Genomic DNA, 18,650 nt, shown 5'->3' on the forward strand with positions numbered 1-18,650 from the left:
AAAACGGTGACGATAGGTATGTACCAGTGGGAATATCCAGCGTTTGAATAATGCTGACAGACACACCCACATATACATACACACACAGACACACACACGCACGTATATATGCATATATATATATATATATATATATATATATATATATATATATATATATATACGAACACACGCCCGCATGCGAGCCACGATAGCGGTGCTCCACCTTGTATGAACGAACGGCACATTTAGCTCAATGCGCCTCTATCTACGCGTCACCGCCGCTTTTGGCAAGCCACGCTGAAACTTTGAGGGGCACTGCGCTTCTCTCATTGGTCGCCCAAATCAGTTGTCCCCCGATTTTCGGCGCCGCACGATTATGGCTGCCTAATATTTGCGCTTCCGCTAGTTGCAATTTCGAGAGTTTCAGCCGCTTACACGAGCCCCGCGCAAGCGGGTCGAATCTGCTTGCCGGGCTGAAATCAGTCTGCCGAGTTCATGTAAACGTTGGCTAGCCACGCTGAACGCATCTAGAGTCGGGCATAAGCAGCCTGACCACATGTGGCGGATTGACCCAGCCCGACCCGCTTCTAGTGTTCGCAGCGACGGTACTGAAAACAACCGCAAATAAGCGAAAAAAACATATAAATATATATAATATATAATATATATATACATACATATATTACTATATATATATATATATATATATATATATATATATATATATATATATATATATATATATATATATATATATATATATATATATATATATATATATGTATATGTATATATATATGTGTGTGTGTGTGTGTGTGTGTGTGTGTGCCATACACAGCTTTTAGAAGTGAACGCTAAATTTTGCTTCATTAAAATTTGCAGCAGCGCATATGACATCTCTCAACGCACCCTCAGCGGTTATTTGTTGTTTGCCTATTCATTATTCAATACAAAATCACTGTACGGCGTGCCGGGTCGTCGCAAGAAATGAGGGAATTCCACAGAGCAATCGCTCAGTGCATTAAAAGAGAATAAAGAAACTAGTTAACACCCTTTCTCAGGTGAGAAGTCACCTTGGTCTCCGCTCTTTTAGCGTAAAACCTTGCTGTTCTCCGGGCCACTAAGCCTAACGTTCAGCCGGCTTCCTGTGCAACAGCACTGTAGCTAGATACACGAGCGGAGACGTAGACTGAAAGCCAGAACTCTGCCACGCTGCGTAGTAGGCAACAAGGCAGCACTCACCCATAACGATCGATGCTCTGGTCGGGCCTGTGCTTTACCGAAGGTGTGAACACAGTGGTTCAAGTTCGCGAGTCAGAACTGAAGAAGAAGAAGAAAATGATGATGATGATGAAGCCTCCGTTAATAGCACAAACCCACTGTGGGGGACAGGCCACGAATCGGGTGGTAATGAGATTCAATAAATAAAAGAAAATAAATTCCTTAATAAATAAATAACACGAAAAAGAAAGGAAAACAAATAATCCAAGATGCAAAATAAACTATGAATACATGAGATAAAGTATTGATCAATACTGTAGTAAGCCTTGCGTTGAAAGTAATGTTAAAAAGAAAAAAGCAAAAAAAGGATATAGTCAAACTTGAGGAAGGGTTATTATGAATAATAATAGTACAATTTAAACTGTGAATTTGTGCTTTTATTTTTTGAATTTTCTACGCTGCAGTAAAAAAAATCAATTCTTGAAACTAAATACTATTAACAAGGCATTCTTGTTGCGCCACATAGAAAATTATAAATGGCTGGGCAAACGTTCCTTTGGCTATATCTCTAAGCTGTTGCTCCAAGGGAGAGTATAACAGTGCTGCTTAAAAGTAATCCTAAATTTTGAAGACGAATTTCTAGACATAGTTTTCGATGAGTAGAAAACCGCCGGCATGATAATAAAAAAAACGATCTATAGCTATAGCTATGGAAGAAGATGACGCCGAGTAGGTCGGATGCGCTCCGATCGGCTCCTGCTTTTTCTCGATCTCTTGGAGGTTTATGAAGTGGTGGCCCGTGAACTTTGCGTGCATTATTTCAGTGAAGTTCTACCGAACACGTGGATAGCAGTTTTTTGGAGGTGGGTGGAGGTTCTGAACATTTATCGCCGATCTTGTGCCGACCACGCCGGACTGAGTGCTAGCCCTAACGCTAAACGCAACGGCGCCGGTCTCGACGAGACGCTGGGCTGCTGCCACTGGCCTGCGTTAGCCTGTAGGCGCTAGTTCACCGCTTTTTGTGCGATGGAGAGTGACGACGACGGGGACGATTTAGCCCCCGAAGGTTTTGGGAAAGATTCTGGCTGGATAACGGTCGCCAAACGGCGCGTTTGCAAGAACGCTTCCGGGCGTCTTGGCACAAACCCGTCCGCGGCCCACCCTGACGGCCAAGATACGCTGCCGGACCGAAATAGATATAGAGAAGCTAAACGCAAGATTATCCGGGGCAGCAAGATGCCACCACTACCAAAGGACGAAATGAAGATTGTGGTCAGACCCAGAGGCGGACTGAGTATTACCAAGGCAGGCCCAACAGTGGTCGCAGAAGCCATATGGGCTGCAACGGGTATCAGTACGACGGAAAGAGAGTGGGACACTATGTGCCCCAATCCGATGCAAAATGTGATGGTGATCAGCACATCTAGTCACGAACACGCGGTTCGTTACGCCGCTGTGGAGAACATTACAGTCGCCGGGAAGCAGCATGAGGTGAGCGCGTATGTTGCTGCGCCGCACGCCACTTGCAAGGGGGTAATTCGGCGCATCGCAATCGAGGACGGACCTGAGGTCATTGACAGGAAGATAGTGAACCGGAGAAATCCACTCGCGCTCGGTGCCAAAAGAATCAAGAATACTGGAACTGTGGTGGTGTTATTCGAGGGATATAAGGTCCCAAATTACGTTGCGTATGGGGGCACTCTGATCAGGTGCACGCTTTACCACAAACAGATGGATGTTTGTTACACCTGCGGACGCCTTGGACACCGCTCCGATGTCTGCCCGTCACCAGAGGAAGTGGTATGCAGGGGTTGTGGAGCAACCAATCCCGATGAACAACACAGCTGCGATCCAAAATGCAAGTTATGCGGCGAGGCCCACCTGACCGCAGCTAAGGAATGCAAGAAACGTTTCCAGACGCCGTACGTAGTTCGACGCAGAAGAGGAGAACGCGCTCGCAACGCTGAGCGGGAGGAAAGAAGCAAGCCATCACCACCCTTCAAGGATGAGCAACACTTTCCAGCTATCTCCGGTGAAAGGCACCCACGCTCTCAAGAATCGGACTCATCGGCCCCATCCGGCACCCGAGGCCGTTCCCAATCCAGAGGGCGATCCAGATCCCGGGGGCGCTCCAGATCCAGAGGACGGACAGCGTCTAGAGGGATGAGAATACGCATCAATTCCGGAAGCCGCATTAGGCCCGACAGCCGCACCAGGTCCAGTTCCAGACCCAGAGGGCACCAGACAGGACCGGTACCTGGATCGTCGAGACCAACCACCTGGGCTGACATTATCCGTGGAGGACAGGCAGAGGTGAGGTCGGGGGCATCCTCAGAGCATGTGACAGGAAGCGCGCATAAAATAGCACAACTTGAACGCGAGAATGCGAATATGAGGGAGATTATTAAAAAGCTTACGTCGGAAATCTTGGAGATCAAACACGCGAGAGGAACGCGTCCTCCGCCTGCGTCCGCTCCGTTGGAAACACCCCAACCTATGGAGGTTCCTATAGCGGAGGGCGAACAAGATGAGGCGAGACCCTCTAAAAAACGAGCAGTGGCTTGTGAGCAGGATAGTCTTCCGGGACGCGCAAGGTCAGAAATTCGCGAAATGTTTTCAGCGCTAAGCGACAGCGTAAGGCAACTGGCGGAGAAGGTCTCCCAGATACAAAGCGAGATGGCCTTTCAAACTGAAAGTATGAACAAACGTGTGTCCAAAATGGAGTCGTTCCTAGAGAACGTAATGTTGCCAATCCCTGGTCCCAGCGTCAATGTCGTACCACATGCTCCCATTGGGTCCCCTATAACTGGGGACAATTCATCCGTAGAATATGGGGACAAAAGTAGACAGCAACAAGATGGCGGGCTCAAATGAATCTTTTCGCATTTGGCAATGGAACTGCAGGGGCTTTCTAAAGAAGAAAGCGCCTCTGCAGCAGTACATTCGCAGCAATTCCGAAAAACCACATGTAATCCTTATTCAAGAAACCCTGTCTGGTGAAGTCAATTTGTCGGGATATCAATGGATTCTTGGTCAAACTGGGAAGAGAGGTGTATGCACCCTTGTAAGTCGTAAGCTCACATATATCACTCACGACCTGGGGATGGCCACCTGTAAGGCAGAGCATGTGATGATAGAAATCATACCAGGCCGATTGAGACGCCAGAGCGTTTTCATTCTTAACGTGTATAGTAGCCCCAATGACCTTCGCCAGCGTTTCAAAGCGCTTCTAAGGAAGGCAGTCAACCTCGCCGGGACTAATCCTTTGGTGATAGCCGGGGACTTCAATGCCCCGCACTACGCGTGGGGCTACATATACAACACGGTCACGGGAAAGGAGTTATGGCAGAATGCTACAGACTTGGACCTTACGCTCGTCACTGATAAGTCTTTTCCGACCAGAATGGGAACATCTTCGTGCAGGGACTCGACTCCGGATTTAACGTTCATCAAGAATTTGTCAAAGGCGCAATGGACTAACACTGCTGTTGATCTTGGCAGCGATCATTATATCCTCGCTACACACTTTCCAACAGCACCTAGGAGGCCGAAGGAGTTCTTCTTCACGGCTTGGGACAAGTTCCGCAAGATAAGGAATGAGCGCCAACCTCCAACCACCAGACTGAGCCTTGAACAGTGGATAGACCAGATCACGGAAGATATCAAGAGTAACACTCACAAAATATGCACGGACCTTCCCGTGGAAAAGATGGATAGTCGCCTAGCCCATCTACTTGAGGCTAAGCAGTCACTCCTCAATCGATGGAAGGGCCAACGGCTAAATCGCAGACTACGCAAAAAGATTGCTGAACTCAATAGAACCACAGAGGAGTACTGCCACACCCTCTCAAAGCAACAGTGGGACGAGGTGTGCAACGCCGTTGATGGTCAAATTCGGAATGGTCGAAACTGGAATCTTTTAAAGCATCTTCTGGACGACACCAATACAAGGTCCAACCAGCAGCATGTGATGGCAAAGCTTCTGCATACAGCCACACGAACCAAGACCACGGAGGAAGTCCTGCAGAGCCTGGTGGAGAAGTACCTCCCTGTTGGTTCCCGGCAAGGGACATCGGTCGCCTACGCAGACTACCTTGGACCACCCAACTCCGAGCTGGATGCAGACATCAGCACGGAAGAGGTTAGGAGGGCGCTGCATGAGCTTAATAGCAAGTCTGCTACTGGTCCCGACGGCATCACAAATAGGACCCTCCGTAACCTGGACGATCACTCGATAGAATACCTGACAGAAGTCATCAACGAGACATGGAAGGAAGGCAAGGTCCCGGAAGCATGGAAGCGGGCACTTACAGTACTTATCCCCAAACCTGGCAAATCATCAAGCCTGGACAACTTACGACCAATATCGCTCACATCCTGCGTTGGCAAGGTCGCAGAACATGTCATACTCAACAGGCTCACGAGGTTCATCGAGCACAGGGAACTCTACCCCCACACGATGATTGGCTTCAGGGCAGGTCTGTCCATACAGGACGCCATGAAGCTCATCAAGAGTCAGATAATCGACAATGACACGCGGGACACTCGGGCCATCCTTGGATTAGATTTGGAGAAGGCTTTCGATAATATAGCCCATCAATTTATACTGCAATCGATATCCGAGCTTGGTCTGGGTGTAAGATTCCATGATTACGTCAGGTCATTTTTGCACCGAAGAAGAGCGACTCTCCGCGCAGGAGACATGATCGCGGAAGAAGTGGAGCTTGGAACAAAAGGCACTCCACAGGGCTCGGTGATCTCGCCCACTTTGTTTAACCTGACTATGATCGGCCTTTCCAGAACACTTTCACGAGTCGAGGGCATCCGGCATACCATCTATGCGGATGACATTACCATTTGGTGTGTTGGCGGAAGTGATGGACAGGTTGAGAGTGCGTTACAGGAGGCCTTCGAGGTCACGGAGGGCTATCTTCGACCCACGGGATTAAACTGTTCGGCTAAGAAGTCAGAGCTTTTACTATACCGCCCCTTAAGAAGAGGTCGTAAGCCCATGTGCTGGAGACCACTGTCTGACAGCACCATTTGTCTTCGCACGGGCAAGGGAGACAAGATTCCTAGGGTCGACGCAATAAGAATACTCGGCATGGTAATCGAATTTACTGGCTCTAACGCGCAAACGATAATCAAGCGCACGACCAAGACGGACAACGCAGTACGTCTCATCCGAAGGGTGGCTAACCGCCATCATGGCCTTAAAGAAGATAATGTGTTACGGTTGATTAACGCCTTTGTGCTTTGCCACTTTGCCTACGTGGCGGCTATGCACAGATGGCAAAGAGCAGAGAGGAACAAACTCAACACGTTGCTCAGGAAAATAACTAAGCGAGCCCTGGGTATACCAATCTTCACCAACACCAATCGCCTGCTCCAGCTAGGTGTGCATAACACTATGGAGGAGATTGCAGAGGCTCAGGAAAGAGCGCAACTTGCCAGACTCTCCACGACCGCCGCCGGCAGGAGGATATTACAAGAGCTCGGCTACCCACCATCTGCAGAAGCACCAAGAAAATGCCAGTTAGCACGGGACATACGAGATTTGATCTCCGTATCGCCGATACCAAGAAATGTACAGCCTGAATATAACAAGGGTAGAAGGAAAGCAAGAGCTTCAACCATACTCAAACAGATCCAGACAGAGGCGCGTAGAGCCTGCTTTGTTGACGCGGCCGCATATCGGAAGGGGTGCTCCTTTTCTGCAGTAGTGGTGGATTCCAAACAGCGACTCACGAACTGCGCATCTGTACGAACCGGAAATCCGGCAAGAGCCGAGCAGGTGGCCATTGCCTTGGCGATGCTTGATGACAGCAGCGACGTCATCTACAGTGACTCACGGTCAGCCATAAGGGCATTTCAGTGTGGAGTGATCTCAGAACAGGCTTTTGGGCTGCTTCGTAAGGCAGGTCCGGATAAAATCAAGCATCACTTGCTTACTTGGTTCCCAGCCCACGTTGGGCACATGGCGGGTGTCCCAACGAACCTCAATGAGACGGCCCACGCTGCCGCGCGCGCACTGACTGACCGCGCTGGCGCTGTAACGGCCGAAGAGAGGGTTACGCATGGTAGGGACGCGCCTGCCACTTACAATGAACTTCTTAAACACTTCTATCTCTCGTGGCGACAATACGCTCCTCCTCACCCCAAGCTCACTAGGCCTCAGGCACTAACATTCAGACTGTTGCAGACAGAAACTTATCCCAACCTGTCCACGTCACATGCGATATATCCGGAGATTTACACTGATGACGCGTGCCCTGCTTGCGGGGATAGATCAACACTTTCCCACATGCTCTGGGGATGTATCTCTATAGCAAGCCCTGACCTCAGCTCAGCTAGGTGGGAGGCGGCCCTCCGCAACCCACTCCTGGATTAGCAACGTTGGGCTGTCCAGCAGGTCCACGATGCGGCTGGCAGGCTAGGCCTGTCGGTCCCGACGTGGGAGCGGCCCGCCACGTGCTAATACGCGTTCTGCAGGACTGTAAAATAAAAGTTACTCAATCAATCAATCAATCAATCTATAGCTATGTTGAAGTGTAGCACACCGGCTTGTTCTTATTTTTCTTCCAGCTACTGTTCATGACAATAGCTCTCATGGAAGCAGTGTACCCACTAAGGGGGAAACGCGGCAGGAGGTAGCGTGGGAGAAATGCGTATTCTAATAGGACAAATGAAACACGTAACTAGAAGGATTTCAAAAATCTATATAGTGCACGCCTTCGCAGTAAGGTTACCGACCATCATTCCTACTACATATTTTGCACTTTGTAAATTGTACAACATTATTGTAATACATATGCTCTATCTACTGTAAAGCAAAATTACTAAAGAGACAGTAACAAATGAGAAAACAAAAACGCTATGAATTTGAAGAATCCTTTAATTTTAGTGAAATGAATAATGAGGAGACAAGTGAAAAGATAAAAAGTTTGAGTTACCAGGGAAATGGGTTTCTCATTCTTAAAAGTCAAACACAACACAGCAAGCATCCCTTTTGCTATTAGCTGGTTGGCTGACAAGGTTGGCTGACAAGGCCGACAAATCACAGTAGCAGCGTATCACATAAGTTTGTAGGCAACAACACATAGCTCTATGGGAAATTGGCCATCAATCGGGTTGTGTGAAGGAGAAAGAAATATAAAGCCAACCTTTAAATATAAACAGAAGGTAGTAGCGAGTAGCGAGTTATTATTACTACTATATTATTACCTATCACAAAAGAGCGACCATAGTTCTGATAGGGCCAGCTGTCTCGCAGACAGAAGGTCATTAGCCTAAAGCAGTTGACTGCAATACAGTCAAGCCGTCGGACAGAGCACGGCAGGAAGGTAGAATAATGGTAAAATGACATTCCAGCAATATCCAGCGAAGCTGAAAACGTGAAATGAAACTCAACAAATAATAGCATATAATATCAGTTAAACGGTGTGAGAAAATATTTACCACAGTTTCATTAGTCCCTGCTTGTTATCATTCAAATACCATTCTCGAAACTTCACAGCGCTTGCTGGAAATAAGAAGCGCACCTACAAAGTATAGTCTGTTAAATGCAGTGCCAAATAGCATAGCGAAAGGACTAACTTAGGAGGAACGTTTAGGCGAAGCTCGCAAAGAAATGTGCCGTAACCCTGATATGATGAAGAAGAGGAGGAACTGCAACGACAGATTTGGCTGCGTTTCAGAATGTCAACCCTTTGAATGAAAACTTCCTCTAAAACACGACAGATAAAGCTGGTGCTCATGAGGCTTCATCATCGTGTTGTAAAACATCCACAGACCTGATCTGTGAGGCAGTTCATTGTCTCTGTTTTTTTTAACTTCTAACAATCATTTTTTAGTGATTTGTTGGCGCTTCCTCTTCCTTAACGTGACCGCGTTGAAAATTACGCTGCGCCAGCTTGGCCTGCACCTGAATGTTCCTTTATTGTCTTTGGGTAAATCAGGAGCTCCCAAACAGGACGTGTGCAGTACCATAGAGATGTTCAGTTGTGAATACCGCGACAGAATTGCTTACTGTTCTCTTATTTACTTCTTTCTTGGTCTGTTACCGTAGTTGAATATTCATTTTTAGGGCGCAGAAATTGTATAATCCGCATCTTAGTGTCAAATCCCACTTTGTTCTTTATGTTGCCTGTTTGTTTTTCTAAACCTTGAAAAGACAATATAATTCAAGCGATGATTCCTTTCCGGCATTCATGTGATGAGGCCTGACCGTGTAACTGTGAAACAAGCCGTGGAAGCATGCGCCGACGGCGACTGATATCTGTCCCAATATTGTTTTACCTACGAATTGCAATACAATGGTAAAATTATAGCTATACCGCTCCAATTTGCTCTCGGTAAACCTACGGGGAACCAATTCAAGAGGAATTGACGTGCACCAGCGATAACCTGTATACTGTAGTAGGCCAGGTGAGGTATTGCATTTAGAGAAGGGATATTGCATGTGGATTTGAGCAAGGCTGGCGATAAAGTAGCACGTCACCTTTTTCTTCGCCTCGCCTAAGTCCTCCAACATTAGCGACGGCCGACTTTTTGGAGGGACATTAAAGCCAAATACTAAGCTGGCATAAAGTCTTAAAACACCATTCCAGAAACTTGACAGCCCTTGTTTGGCGCCAAGACAAGCCTTAGTTTATGAAAAAATAGCGTCTGGAGGGTCTGTTCACCTTAAGCACAATTCAAATGAGCCGTCCCCAAGCGGGGAAGGGTGATGCTGCACACGCCATCACCGCTGGCTATGAGTAAAACAGCACCCGCCTGATGGAGCTGCTGTTTGTGGCGCAAAACGCGAACTTGCGGCCACGGAGAAACATAGCCAAGAAAGAGGGTTGAAATCCTTGCTGCAGCTGCTCCAGGTCAAGTGTCGTGGAATGTTCGGAAATCCCACAACATCGCACGAATTTGGCATTCTTTGCTACTTGCAGTCTCTGCCCGTTCGGCGAGCCAGCAAAATAGGTGCCGCACTACCCGATAACGAAACTACTTAAACGCAAAAGTGCGGGCGGCGCAGAATGGAAAAGCCAAACCTTTCTGAGGCCTGCCTCGCAGTCAACGGTAACGCTAATGAGCTCTTTGGCTATCCACCACACTAAGGGCACTCGACCTTGCACGTATCGGGAAATATTTTGCTCATTGAGTTAAGATCACGAAATAACGTTCGTTCGTATTTTACGGAGTTCGTTGGCTTCCGTATTGTTGAGTGCTTTGTGAGCTGGACCGAATGCATGTCGGTCCATTCTCTGACACGTGAGCATGTCTTTGCTAGAAGGTGAGATATGAGTGGATGTGAGTGTGATCACCTGCCCCGCTCGGTTGGAAAGTGCTCGATCTAGGGCGTTGGCTATGTTGTTGCCCGGAAGCCCGTCGTGGCCGGGGAATCATATGACTTCGTGGTAATCTTTGAAGTTAGCAGGAAGCAAGTCCCTTATGTTTTGTTTTTGGGAACTAAGACTTTTATGAAGAGTGTACAGGTGTTCTGCGAGTTCGATAAGATCACGGAGCCATTGTCAGCTTCATCCTGCAGTCTACTGAAATTGACAATAGCTGCCTCTTCCATTTCGGCCGTAGAAGTGATGAATATTTGATTGCAGTGGATGAGCTCCACGTTGTCATCGATCGCTGCGTAGATGAATGCTCTCTTGGTGGATAGTTGTGCTTTATCTATATATATGACGTCGGGATTATCCTTCTTCATGTTGGTGAGCGTATTGACTCTGGCCTCTCTTCTGTCCAGGTGTCGGCTGTGATGCATCTTTTTTGGAATGGGTGCGATTGAGATATGTTCACTAATTATTATGCATATTCTGCGCCCTTGTTAACATATGTTGGATGCTGTGTGCAAGCCCCACTCTTGAGCATCGCCCCTCCATAGAGGGTCCCGCAGAGGTGTTGCCGTTGAGGTAGCAGTATGGCAGCCTTTATCTCTGCATAGCTATTGTATACTACTAGAAACAGGAGCTTGTTCATGGCGATATGCTTGAGAAGGCCGACAGCAGCTTTTCAGGCATCTCTGATAATTACTTCGGCTTTTTCCTCTTCCGCCTTGCTTGTTTTGTGGTACTGAATGCTATAGGTGATTCTGCTTAGTACCAGTGCGTGTATGAGCCGAAGAGTGTCATCTTCCCTCATATCTGTCCGATAGCGGGTAATCTTTTGATAATTTTGGCAATCTGTATCGTGATTGTATTTTGCGTGTATAGGGTGTGTCTGGCCCTGGATCCAGAAACTCAGGATGCGTATCATATCCACTTCCTTGAGTGTTTTTCCACCCACTTGGTGATTGATGGTAACCTGCCTTTCTATCGTTCATTGTGGATGCGTATCCCTCCCAACCTCTCTGGTGCGCATTGAAGCCCGCTCCTTTTGTCGAAGGCGGACATTGCATTCGCTGCTTGTTAAAGAGTGTCGTGCTTGTACCCGAAAGAGCGCTTTTTCGCCCAGAGAGTGATAATGTGAGCGTAAAATGTGTAGCTTATATCTCAGATTTGGTCCAGGTGTCTGGATAGTCTCTTGATGGCTACGTTGAACAGGAGCGGTGAGGCATACCCTTGTTGGGAGTGTTGAACGGGCCCAGTCTGGTTTGATGCATGCCTATTGTCGCCCTTCTTCAATTCAAAAAGATCTGGTATAGTTCTAGATCCTTTCTCCACAATCTGTCAAGTTGAGTTGTTGAGTTCGTCGAGCACCGCTTCTTGTGAGATATTGGCGACGGCTCCTTTCAGGTCTAAGGCTAGTATGAGGTTTTCTCCACGCGCTCGAATATTGGTTAGCATTTCTTCTCTGATGAACAGGAAGGCATCCTGTATGAAGGGGCATGCCTGGAACCCGATGTACCGGGGAAGTAGTGGTTGCGCTCTAGGTTTCTGTGTAGTCTGGTGGTTATCACATTTCTGAACCTTTTCCCGAGACAGGACGACAGGGATATTGGTCTAAGGGCTTCTAACGTAGGTGCTTTGCCTGGTTTGGGGATAGTTATTTTAATTACTTCTTTCCAGCTACCTGGTTACTTACCGCGCCTCCAGCAGTTCTCGCTCAAGAGGTGTGTGATAGCCTATAGGGCTTCATCACTGAGTTTTCTTGTAATGGCATTTGTTATCTTGTCTGAACCTGGAGCTGTGTTCTTCCAAGCAGCTTGTGTTGCTTGGAGGACTTCACGTGCGCTTCGTGAGGCCGGGGTTCACTTTGCCCATATATGTTTTGGAGCATGGCGGTACGTTGTTGGTATGGTGGTTGGTGTTGGTATGGTGGTTGGTGGTGGTATGTTGGTATCGGTCCTATGTGCCTCTTCTTAAGTTTATCAATAAGTTCTTTATTGGTACTTTGGAACAGGCGTGCTATATTGTGTAGTGTTCTACTAGTCTCGTTCTTGGTTTTGTCCGGTTCTAGCATGCATCTGAGGATATTATATTTTTTTGTCATTCATAGAGTGTTTTTCAGGGAGTCACAGAATTGTAACCAATTATCTGTTGCCAGATTCGAAACGTAAATGTTGGCCTTTTCTGAGAGCTCGGCAATGCGCTTGTATAGCTTCTAGTTTAATTTTTTGTGATTTCGATCGTTTCAGCATGCTCTTTCTGGCCTCCCACATGTTTAGGAAATCATTATCTACTATGTCTTTTTGAATTCAAGAAGGGCGATGAGAGGTATGCATCAAACCAGACAGGACCCGTTCAACACACCCAACAAGGGTATAACTCACCGCTCCTCTTCAACGTAGCCATCAAGAGACTGTCCAGACACCTGGACCAAATATGAGATCTAGGCTACACATTTTACGCTCACATTATCACTCTCTGGGCGAAAAAGCGCTCTTTCGGGTACAAGGACAACACTCTTCAACAAGCAGCGAATGCAATGTCCGCCTTCGACAAAAGAAGCGGGCTTTAATGCGCACCAGAGAGGTCGGGATTGATACGCATCCACAATCAACGATAGAAAGGCAGGGTCCCATCAATGGCCAAGTGGGTAGACAAACATTCAAGGAAGTGGATATGATACGCATCCTGAGTTTCTGGATCCAGGGCCAGACACACCCTATGCACGCTAAATACAATCATGAAACAGATTGCCAAAGTTATCAAAAGATTACCCGCTATCGGACAGGCATGAGGGAAGAAGACACTCTTAGGCTCATCCACGCACTGGTACTAAGCAGAATCACCTATAGCCTTCAGTACCAAAGCAAGGCGGAAGAGGTGAAAGCCGAAGTTATTATCAGAGATGCCTACAATGCTGCTATTGGTCTTCTCAAGCATATGGCTATAAACAAGCTCCTGTCTGTAGTGGTATACAATAGCTATGCAGAGATAAAGGCTGCCATACTGCTACCTCAACGGCAACGCCTCAGCGGGACCCTCTACGGAAGGGTGATTCTCAAGAGTAGGGCTTAAACACAGCATCCAACATATGATAACAAGGGCGCAGAATATGCATAATAATTAGAGAACATATCTCAATCGCACCCATTCCAAGAAAGATGCATCACAGCTGACACCTGGACAGAAGAGAGGCCAGAGTCAAGACGCTCACCAACATGAAGAAGGATAATCCCGACGTCATATATACAGATAAAGCACAATTATCCACCAAGAGAGCATTCATCTACGCAGCGATTGATGACAACTTAGACGTCATGCACTGCAATCAAATATTCATCACTTCTATGGCCGATATGGAAGAGGCAGCTATTGCCAACGTCAGTAGACTGCAGGATGAAGCTGACAATGGCTCCGTGAACTTATCAAACTCCCAGAACACCTGTAAACTCTTCATAAAAGGCTTGGTTCGCAAAAACAAAACATAAGGGACTTGCGTCCTACTAACTTCAAACATACCACGAAGTCATATGATTCCCCGGCCATGACGGGCTTCCGGGCAACAACAGAGCCAACGCCCTCGATCGAGAACTTTCCAACCGAGTGGGGCAGGTGATCACACTCGAACACACTCATATCTCCGCTTCTAGCAAAGACATCCTCATGTGTCAGAGAATCGACCGACATACATTCGGTCCCGCTCGCAAATCACTCAACAATACGGAAGCCAACGAACTCCGTAAAATACGAACAAACGTTATTTCGTAATCTTAACTTAATGAGCAAAATATTTCCCGAAACATGCAAGGTCGAGTGCCCTTGGTGTGGTGGGTAGCCAACTCTGTTTGATATATCATGGAATTGTGCCAACAAAGCCCTTGAAGTAGTCAAACATACACGTCTGTGTCCTTAATAAGGAGCAGTGGGAGGTACTACTCGCCAGCTCGGATCCAGGAGAGCAACTAGCCCTCATTCAACTGGTCCAGCGGAGCCCTGGACTGAGGGACACGCCTACATCGACTCCTACTTCTTTCGGCAAATAAAGTTTAATGAATGAATGAATGAACGAACGCCTGCTTCACCTCCACCGCGGGTGGGCCAGGCATTGCAGTATCTTCAGGATTGGCCCTTGTATGGGGAGAGCTTAACACCTGTTTCACTTCCGTCGCGGGTCAGCACGGCATTGCAGTATCTTCGGGATCGGCCCATATGTGGGGTGTTTTGCGTCTACACAAGGCCAGGAGTCTGGGGGAACTAGGCCTTAACAGCTTCGCTGTAAAATTGGTTTCGTCATTGCGTTTCCCAAATGATTCATCATTATTGACAACTGCGAACGCGGGAGCAGTGGCAGGAGCTCGTTCGCGCAGTTGCGCCGAGGGGCGCCAAAGAGCAAGCTGTGAGACTACGACGACGCTGGAGCCATTCATGATGATATTTTTGTATCTACACGGACACGATCATGAGGGAACTCGCCTGTAATAGCGTAGCTGTAAGAAAGATAACTTGTTCTTATCGCGGTAGCGGCCTGTGGTGGATGATTTTGCCGAAACGTAAGCTACACTGTCATGGTGGCTTTTTCTTCATATTGTACCATAGCATATATTTCTTAACCAAAACGCCGTTCGCATCGTTGTGTATTCGTCTCCTTCAGTTCTCCTACGTACTCTCTTGCGCTTAACCTCAGGTTACTCTGAATGAGTCTTTACCTTGTGCGAGAGGTTGCCATATGTGTCTCTTGTTTTCATCATTACAATATTTGCCTTCATCGTTGGCTCCTGATTCCTTAGTTGAAGCCACTCCTCACACATTCCAGACCGCATCAGCTTGCGGGACCTAAAGAAACACTTCCAAACAAGATGAATACTCCGACATGACGACGTCATCTAAATTTTCGGCCTTTCACGATGCGCAGCCTACATGAGGGCCCAGAATGAAATCAACACACGGTCGCAGCATTTTTGCGTTTCTTGCTTTCTTCATGACGCTATCTCATTCACACTCCGTTTTGCTATCACAAGTACTGTTTACATAGAAATTGCACAATGCAGTGAAGTGATTGTCATGGAGCTGCTCTGCAAAGTCTACTAGTGAGTCACTACCTGCTAAGGTGTGCGAAACTCCATCCTGGGAATACATTCGCATTGACAATTGTCCAGTTTCCCTTGCACTGAGTTTGTTTCACTTTATTTTTTATAAACAGAAGCAGCAGAACATGCTCCTCATAAACACTGCCCCTCAAGTCAGTCAAGATATCGCTACTCTGAGTAAAATCTACAAATGTAATATGGAGGCAAAGAAATAAATTGCAAATCCCAGATGCGCATCACGCACGCACTTTGGCTGCTTCTTGCTGCCATTGCCATTGTATTTTGTACATGAAAGTGAAGGCATGTTTGCGTACTCGCCCAGACACTGCCAAAGCAGTACTCGCGTGGGCCCAAACTCACGGAAAATTCTGTTAACAATCTGCTTTTCGTTCGCCAAAAACGGGCATGGCATCACGAGGAAGAACATAGAAAGTTCAGTCAGTGAGATAGCTCACAGTACAATCCACCCGCCACACCGATGTAGTCGCTTGACCTGCGGGTAGAACTTGGCGCAGCAGAAGAAATGAAAATTCGCTGCTGCAAAATCAGTTTCATGTCGGTCGGTCCTCTCTGACATCTGACGTGTATGAGGCGCATGACCTTACTATTTTACAAGGTAGCTCGTCAATAATCCTCCCTAGCCAACATAAATCATTTAAGGCTCGGAAATTGCACTATGCACTGTAAGTGCGAGCAGAATCAGAAAGAGTTTGCCCCTCTTGTTTTTGCCAAGTTACGGTTGTAAATGAGAAGTCAACATATCCATTCCCAGTTCTTGAACATGGCGGTTGTGCTTCGCATGTCCACGGTGTACCAAGAAGAAAGCGCGATTCGTTTTCTATGGAGCAACGGACGAACGCCCATCAAAATCCAGAGGGAAATGCAGATGGCCCATAGGGGAAGGTATCTCGCTTTGAGAAGTGTGAGGTGGTGGTGTTGTGAGTTTGAAAAGGGCCACGATGACTTGCATGGCAATGAGCGTTCGGGGAAGCCGTGTGCGTCGCTGACTGACCAAAGAGACATCACAAATTGGATGCTGCAATGGGACAAATGTCTGAAGCGGTGTCAGGATTCTGTGTAAAGTAGTGAAAGGTACGTGAAATAGTACACATATTTGTAGTTAGCTCTATGTACCTTATTTTCACTAATAAAAAGCAGGGACAAAGGCTTTCTGATTCCCCCTCATATTTCTGCAGTCTGGCATTCATCTGTCCATGAAGGTGACCTTTGTCGAATGCTCTGCTGGAGTTATGTGTAGTGGTCCATGTATTTTACAATGAGCTGTAGCAGCACGTATATTAAGTGGACATCTGTGTTAAGATATTGTTTAATTCAGCTCTTCTGCTGTCTGGAACATAAGGCAAATAAATACTTCTCTGGAAAGCTAAGCGTATATATCAGTTCAAGCAACAGTTATAAGCTACGAGACAGTCTGCTTTGGGCCGTACGCCTGTAAGGCTAGCGTTGCTCTTCCATATGCTCAACCGCAAGACACTTGTTACCGGTTTTCTCAGCATCAAATATTCCGTATAGAGGTCAGTATTGGAAGAACATGCAGATGTGTTTTCTCTCTCTCTTCCTGTTTTCATAGCTGTGGAGCCCCTATTGACGGGTGCCATGCATGCAGTGTGCTCCCAAGTGGGACCTCGTTTCTAATTTCCCGAGTATAGATTTATATATTTTAAACAGTCACACTTTCTGTGCTTTAGAAATGACGTCACTAGGTTCCTGCTTTCTAATGACTGCTTCTTCTATGGCCATGCCTTTGGGCGATACCTTTATTTTAAAAAGAGGAGTATCACGCGCCACCTTTTGGCAGCAGCCTCTTCTGAAATACAGGTGAAATTAGGCACTAACGATCGAGTATTGTCAATGGAATCAAAAAGCCGGAGGCTTCTGAGAAGCTATTCTCTGTAATCAACAAATCATGCGATGGAAGGCGTACATTAATTGTGGTGAGCATATTCAGGTAGCGTTTGATGCTTCAACGCCCCTGAACCCAATATCCCTAGTACTCTGCCACTCATAATACAAGCATTATTGTATTCCATAGCAATACGAAAGAAAATGCTATTGTCCAGCTCTTTCTGAATTTTACAAAAAGAACGAGCTCAATGACGTTACCGTTGACAGCGAGGCAGGCCTCAGAAAGCTTTGGCTTTTCCACTCTGCGCAGCCCGCGCTTTTGCGTTTAAGTAGTTTCGTTATCGGGTAGTGCTGCACCGATTTTGCTGGCTCGCCGAACTCACAGAGACTGCAAGTAGCAAAGGCTACAATATTTGTGCGATGTTGCGGGATTTCCGAACATTCCGCGCCATTTGACCTAGAGCAGCTGCAGCAAGGATTTCAACCCTCTTTCTTGGCTATTATTTCTCCGTGGCCGCAAGTTCGCGTTTTGCGCCACAAACAGCAGCTCGATCAGGCGGCGGCTGTTTTACTCATCGGTAGCGATAAAGGGCGGTGATGGTGTGTGCAACGTCACCGTTCCCAGCTTGGGGACGGCTCATTTGAATACTGCTAAAGGTGAACAGACCCTCCAAACGCTATTTTCTCGTAAACTAAGTCTTTTCTTGGCGACATACAAGCGCTGTGAAGTTACTGGAATGGAAGTTTAAGACTCTACGTCAGCTTAGTTTTAGTTTTAATGCCCCTTAAAAAATTCGGCCGTCGCTAATGTTGGAGGACTTAAGCGAGGCGAAGAAAAAATTGACGTGCTACTTTATCGCCAGCCTTGCTCAGATCCACTTGCAATATCCCTGCTCTAAATCCAATAACTAAGCTGACCTACTACAGTATACAGGTTACCGCTGATGCACGTCAATTTCTGCCGAATTGGATCCCCGTAGCTTTACCGAGAGCAAATTGGAGATGTATAGCTATAATTTTGCCATTGTATTGCAATTCGTATTTAAAACAATGTTGGGACAAATATCAGTCGCCGTCGGCAAATGGTTCCACGGCTTGTTTCACTGTTAGACGGTCAGGCCTCATCACATAAATGACGGAAAGGAATCATCGCTTGAATTAT

At 46.9% G+C, this 18,650-nt stretch overlaps 1 protein-coding gene across 1 annotated transcript in view; it reads left to right on the forward strand.

Moving 5' to 3' along the window:
• LOC135898084 (uncharacterized) overlaps positions 1–18,650 on the forward strand; it is a 140,422-nt gene that overhangs the window by 20,392 nt on the left and 101,380 nt on the right. The gene's annotated exons all lie outside the window — the stretch shown is intronic.

Source organism: Dermacentor albipictus, chromosome 10, assembly GCF_038994185.2.
Source record: "Dermacentor albipictus isolate Rhodes 1998 colony chromosome 10, USDA_Dalb.pri_finalv2, whole genome shotgun sequence".
Taxonomy (NCBI): Eukaryota; Metazoa; Arthropoda; class Arachnida; order Ixodida; family Ixodidae; genus Dermacentor; species Dermacentor albipictus.